Source organism: Camelus bactrianus, chromosome 2 (assembly GCF_048773025.1).
Source record: "Camelus bactrianus isolate YW-2024 breed Bactrian camel chromosome 2, ASM4877302v1, whole genome shotgun sequence".
NCBI lineage: Eukaryota > Metazoa > Chordata > Mammalia > Artiodactyla > Camelidae > Camelus > Camelus bactrianus.
In genome coordinates this window covers 84,882,536-84,889,555 of record NC_133540.1, presented here as the reverse complement: position 1 = coordinate 84,889,555, position 7,020 = coordinate 84,882,536, and the positions used below count along the sequence as shown (strand labels likewise).

The window sequence follows — 7,020 nt, the reverse complement described above, 5'->3', positions numbered from 1 at the left end:
GAACAACAGTGAAAAAAGATCCCACAGTCTCAAAGTCTGGACACCACTATGAAAATCATCAGCCACCACTTGGCAGCACCAGAGGATCAGGCATTGTCCAAACAATTGTTTTGAGTTCTTGTGCTGACGCACAGTATTTCCCATTCATCTCTCTCCCCCTCTTTTTTCCCCCTTTTTCTCCCCGCCAAAAACCCAACTAGCTTTAAGTAGGCACAGTCTTCCAAGTCCTGGCTGCTAGTGTCCCCGAGAGATTTCAGGGCGAAGCAGTCTTGGCTGAGAGTTAGAGCCAGAGGCCGGCCAGTGAAGGGAACAATGTCTGGGTTTTGAAAACAGCTGGAGCTTCAGAGGGAGAAAAGCAGCTTGGCGGATGAGGAAAGAATGTGCTTGTCACTTCAAGAGGCAAGAAACTTCGATTTCCCTCCTGCCTCTGCCAACAAGTGTTTATTGGAAAGGACAGAGTGGTGGTGATGGCAGGTGACTTTTGGTTTGGATTTTTATGGAATTTTTCATGTTTATTTTACCTTTCCAAAGAGCAGATAAATGTACAAATCCCACAGTTAACTATTCTGAATTCTGATTGTGTTTTTATTGGATAAGTAAGTGTTGTTCCTCAAGAGTTATTTTTAAGAATGCCGCCCCTGGCGCATTTTGAAACTCTACTTGCTTTCCTTGCATGTAAGCTAATATTTGTTATAAGGATTTTTGGAGAAAAGTAGCAGAGGGTATTTAAATGGAAAGTGAAGGCCTGAGGGAGAAAAGATCCTGTTCTGAGAACATGAGACGGATTTACAGTTGGGGGAATCGGATGGGCCCACTTAGGCAAAATAGGAAAGTTTTACAGAAACCAAAGGTGAGCTTATGAAAATTTTGACGAAGTTGGGGGGAAAGTTTTTAAGATGTCTTATTCTTTGGTCATGTTTTGATTTCTTTCTGATTTCCTTGGATTCTTATGGAAATGGATATAACAACAGAGACTGTTTTCCCATTCTGAATTCCGTTTGTTAGACTTGGAAAGTATGACCTGATTTTAAGTATCACTTTTAAAATGAACAAAAAGACAGTCCAATATTAATATTCAAAAAATAATGTTACCTTTTAAAAATCCCTTTCTGAACTCCCAACATTTTTCCCTAATTTCAGAATTCTTTAATTGTACCTGTTGTTTTGGTTTTTGTTTTAATTTGACAGCAAGCATGTTAGTTGGATTTGGGGACATAAATGCATCTAAAAGTTAAAATGGGAAATCAGTAGAAGGATTGGGGAGAGAAAGATTATTTCTTGGGTTCTGCCTATGTGACAGGCCCCTTACTAGGTCCTTTCCCTGTTTGAATCTGTGAAGTAAGAATTATTATGCCCATTTTAAAGAAAGGAGACTGAGGCTCAGTAAGGGTCTTCATAGCTTGCCTAATATTACCTGATATTCTTTAAAATGGTAAAGTCAAGTTGTCTGGATTTAAACATAGTTTTGATTCCGAAGTCCACTGTCTTCATTTTGTCCACCACCTAATAAAATCTGGGTTGATAATGTTTAAACTGATTAATCATTAAAAATGGATTGAGGTAACCTGTATATATTATTTAGGGCTCCTCTTTGACTAGTATGTTGTGATTCTAGGTAATGAGACTTTGTTACAAGGATTCAAGAGACCACAGAGTCTTCAAACTATATAATTATTTTGCATCTCCAAATTTCCAAGACTGGAATTAATACTTCCAGAGGGAAAAAATAATCTTCTGTGGTACATTGTTACTACCCACGGTGAAGTTCCTGGCCTGGCAAGGTTCATCAAACCACTTCAGACCTGATAGCTTCCTCCACATCCAAACTGTGTGGTGACCTGCCTTTAACTTGGGCCCTTTTCTCTGAGGTCAGAGCAGCAGCAGCTTCACAAGGCATATTTGGTGTGAATCACGGCAACTTTTTTTTTTTCCAGAAAATGTCTCTTAGGGCTGCTGTTCTTACAAGGGGATTGTAAGCAAAGCAGGAACTTGGATTTCATGCTCTTTCCCAGCACAAGTATGAAGAAAAAGCTGATATAAAGAAGTCAATGTAAGAAAGTCAGTGGACCTTAGGGAATATCCTGGGAACGACAGTCTTTATTCACCAGCATCAGGAGCATCTTGAATGTGTTGACACGTGTTTTTTGTGTGTCCACTTTGTACTGACCATGGTGAGAATATTAAAAATATTTTTAGAATCTAAAAACACTCAGCTCTGAGAGATCACTAATTTGCTTTGCTGTGTTTACAAATACAGTAAATTCAACTCAAACACGGCTTAAGGAATGTCTCAACCGTTATGGAAATGTAGAAGTATTTCTTACAATCTAAAATATTTATAATTAATCAAAACTGCTATTCCCCAAGAATTCTGAGTAATCAGTATCTGTCCTTTGTGAGTTTCAGATGGAGAATCATTTGCACAATGACATATCAGGGTTGTTCAATAAACTTTCTTCTAAATCTTTAGTATGATGTGAGGTGTAAGTGAGAAATGTGCATTAAATAGTCATAGCAATGATTGTTATGAATTCCAAGTGGGGACTGCATGTTCTAATTCCCAAGAATTGAGAGGTCATATTTTTATATTATTGTTTTGTATAATAAAACCTAAAGCCAGCTGCACATGTTTGGCAATTTAGAAATTTCAATTAACTAATGCGTGGTAATAATACTGACCTGTTTCTCCTAAGGATTAAATAAGTGGAAATTTTACTTTACAACTGCTTTTTAAAATAGCATATTCTCATGTAGAACCAATACTATAAGTATAAAAGAACCTTACTATTAAGTCAGTTGGATGAAACATGTAAAAAGTTTTGTCTCTTGGGCAGCACTCTCCGTATAGGGCAAAGTGGATCAGAATAGTTGTCCAGGTGGTGCTACGTCATAAGCCCTGCACTGCTGTTGTCTTTATTATAAAATTGACTATATCTTAATAGACATACTTTTTTGTGTCTAAAATTGAAGAACTTCTAGGTATTGCACTCTGATATTTTAGTGGTTCACTAAATAAATTATTAAATAGGAGAATGTTTATTAAGGGGTAATTTTAAAATGATTTCCTAGTTTGAGTATATCATTCTCAATAGCTTAAAGATTCATGTATTTAAAATTAAAGAACAACTGGATAGAAACATTGTTTGGACATATTGATTGGTCAATATGCCAAGTCTGGACTTTTCTAGGAGGGACTCTGGGCTACCACTGAGCATGGTCTGGCCTCACCTTTTGGCTCAGTTTTGTTGGTGTTTAGTTGCCTGGCATCAGGGAGACTAAACAGCTTAGCACATCTGCCTCTATGCACAGCAGTTTAGCTTTATGTAATGCTTCAGCAATTTGGCAGAGAGGTCAATCACACAGGTTGCTGGAGACAGACTCCTTGATGAAAACCTGGCTTTGCTTTTTACTGGATTTTGACATTAGTCAAGTTTTCTGACCTCTGTGAGTCTCAGTGTCATCATCTGAAAAAACCAGGAAAATAACAGTACCTCATATGAAGCATGAATGAAATGATGGTTGTCCAGCACTTGTCCCAGTTCCTGGCAATTCTAGACTCAGTAAACGTCAGGTGTCATGGTTGCTGTTGATGATACTGTTACTGTTGTAGTTCTTCATCTGTTTATTACTATCATGAGTATTTTTATCATATAAACCAGAAAGTTAATATATAAATCTATAATGAAACATGGTTTAGTGCCTAGAATGCTTGTGTAACTTCTCAATAGTACTTCATTTCTTGGCTTAAAGACAATCTGTATATAAAAAGTTGCCTGGTTAATAAAGGCAAAAGATCAGTTTATAAACAAATTAAAGCATCAATTTTTTTTTTTTTTTTACTTTTAGCTGGAATGAACTCATCTTACTATAGTAGTCTCTGATTACCTCTGCTGATAGAATGCTGATTGGTTAGTATATTTATCTTTGATTAATTCTTTCTGTTGAGGTGAAATTCACATAACATAAAATAAACCATTTTAAAAGGTACAATTCATTGGCATTTGCTACATTCACAGAGTTGTGCAAACACTCCATCTATATAGTTACAAAACACTTTCATCACCCTAAACAAAACCTCATACCCATAAGTCAGTCATTCCTCATTTTCCGCTCCCCCAGCCCCTGACAACCACCAATTTGCTTTCTGTCTTTATGGATTTACCTATTTTGGGTACTTCACATAAATTGAGTCGTACAATATGTGACCTTTTATGTGTGGCTTCTTTCACTTAGCCTAATATTTTTGAGGTTCATCCACAGTGTAGCATTTATCAGTACTTCATTCCTTTTTATGGCTGAGCACTATTCCATATATGTATATGCCATATTTTGTTTATCCATTCATCTGTTGATGATCTTTGATTAATTTGTTTAATTGGAAGATTACTTACATACAGCCCAATAGAAAAATACTTTCAACATGGAATTCAAAAGGGAAAATGTTAGGGTCACGAGACATAAACTCTACATTTATCTAGCAACCACTGGATCTCCAATGACTAGTACAGAACATGGTACATAGTAGGCACTCAACAGATATTTACTGCATGAGTGAATGAATAAACCACTGTGATATGATGTTAAGAAAAACTGACTTATATAGAGAATAAGTGTTTTCCATTGTGCAAATCCATCTGAAAGGCAGAGGGCATGGGAGCTCACTGATGGAGTCCACCCAGGTTAATCATAAGGGCACAGAGCAGAATGAAGAAGAGTGGGTCTGGAGGGTTGAATTGAGAAAGCCAACTCATGTACTGAGAATAACTCAGGTCATAAGTGGGAAAATGCATGCATCTCTTATCTTATTCAGGGCTATATAAGAATGAGTGTTAAATATCATAGATATATACCCCATAGTTATGCTGTCCCTCCTTAAACCTTTGATAGTCTGGTTTATATTATTCTTTATAATATAAAGGGTTACATAATAGCATATAAAAACTAATGATTTTGATGAATATAAAGTTACATTTGTGGAAACTGGGGACATTTAAGACCCACAGAGTGACAGTAATGCTGATCTTTAAGAAAAAATGAAACTTGTCACACTATGTACATCATATGTCTGAGATCTGGTTGCAAAGAAGCAAAATGAAATTAGTAGAAATTTTGCTAGTTTAAGGTCTGGGAAAAGATCTTGTGCTGAATGAACTTACTACACATTTGCAAACATAAATCAGCCTTAAGATATAATTTTCCTTGAATGGTTAAAGAAAAGAATTTTCTTGTTAGCCTGTTTTATGAGCAAAATCAGAATACTTTCACCACCCAAAGCACCATTTCGTTATTCTGAAGATTGTAATGAATTTTCTCTGCTTCAGAATTGCTTTATGTCTCACATGCTGTAATTTTTTTAAGCTGGGAGTAGTTTCATGATGCTTTTATTTTATCTTATTTTGGTGGGGGGAATAATTAGGATTGATTGATTGATTGATTGATAATGGAGGTACTGGGGGTTGAACCCAGGACCTTGTGCATGCCAGGCATTCTCTCTATCACTGAGCTATACCCACCCCCTCATGATGCTTTTATTTGGCTAGCTTAATTCAAGATTTAAACATAAATGCTTATATATAATTTTTCATAGGTTTTTGATTTGTAGACTGCTAGGAATTAGATGCAGTCTCTATGTAGAACACTGGCATTTTATTGAAGGATATAGAAAAGTAAGAGTTTGAGACTGAGAAACATACCTGAGTAAAAGACAAGAAAATAATATATGGGAAATGGCTAAAGATATGGATATAACTTAAAGAAGGGGTGTTTGAAGAAGAATTATTATGGAAAAATGCTAATGAACTAGATCTTTCTCTTTATTAAGGACACAGGATAGTGAACTCAGTGAATGTGAGTTAAGGATATGAATACAGGAGTCAAAAAGACTTGGGTTAGAGTCCCCTCTCCAAACACTTGCTAGTAGACTGTCACTTTGAGAAGATTCCTTAACTTCTCTGACCTTTAGTTTTCCCATATGAAAAATACAGATACAGTAATTACCTTATCAGGTTGTTGGAAGGATTAAATGAGCTTAGATTTTGCACCCTGGTGCACTGTAAATATCCAATAAATGTAAGCTACTTTTATTGTTCAGAGTCAAGGACATTTAAATATTGAAGTGAATCATCAAAGGAGTAAAACCTCTCATCAGGAGCAATTGAGAATATGACAGGGTCATCTCTGTCTGCAAGCAACATTCTTCTCCAGATGATCCATTTATGTAGTTTTCTGGTCCACAATCCTAGAAGTAAACTATAAATAAGGAGCAGCTGTTTCAAAAAATCCTTTTTATACTCTTTCAGTGTTGGCTTGCTATCTCTGGGAAGGAAATTTTTGCTATTAAAATTTCATGTTTGTCACTCTCAAAATGGATTGGAATCAGAGCTTGGCTGCTGATGGGACTCAACTGAAGCTTCCAGTTGGAAGTCAGTGCCTGAGGCATGTGCTGCTGTTGGTGCCCTGCTCTCATCCCTCAGGCAAGCCTCACCACCTCTGTGAGACCAGCCAGATCTGCCTGATATTTTCCTCTGAGCCAAGCGTGTCCACTTTGCCTGGGCATGTGACATGTAGAAGGTCCAGGGAATTGGCACTCCAGGAGCAGCCCTCACCAGTGACTGTTGGAGTTGGTGGATGAGTTCTTGAACTTCTTTTCTTCTTGGGTAAGAAAATTCTCATTTACACTGTTTTCCCATGGGACCCCATCCCAGTCACCCATGTGGGACTGACTTGATAATTCACCTTTATTGGCTGCTTCCTCTTCTTGGCTCCCTTCCTTTACTCTCCCTCAGTGTTTGGGATCACCTCTCAAGTAAATTGCTTGCATTAAAAATCCTTGTTTCAGAGTCTACTTTGGGGGGAGCCAAGTTGGGGCAGGGTGTCAGTGGCTTTATTTGATAATTTATGTATTTATTTTTCCAGCTTAAGATATAATTGACATAAAATTGTGTAAGATTAAGGTATAAAATGTATTGATTTGAAACACATGTATATTGCATCTTTCATGTTTTCACCACAATACAGATT

The 7,020-nt window shown here is 36.8% G+C and overlaps 1 long non-coding RNA gene across 1 annotated transcript; it reads left to right on the top strand.

Annotated features, from left to right (window-relative positions):
- Nucleotides 1–223: 223 nt before the first annotated feature.
- On the top strand, nt 224–6,775 carry LOC141579390 (uncharacterized). The gene is made up of 3 exons (XR_012510615.1): nt 224–850; nt 1,616–3,908; nt 6,300–6,775. It is a non-coding gene; the product is annotated as an uncharacterized LOC141579390 (long non-coding RNA).
- The last annotated feature ends 245 nt before the right edge of the window (nt 6,776–7,020 follow it).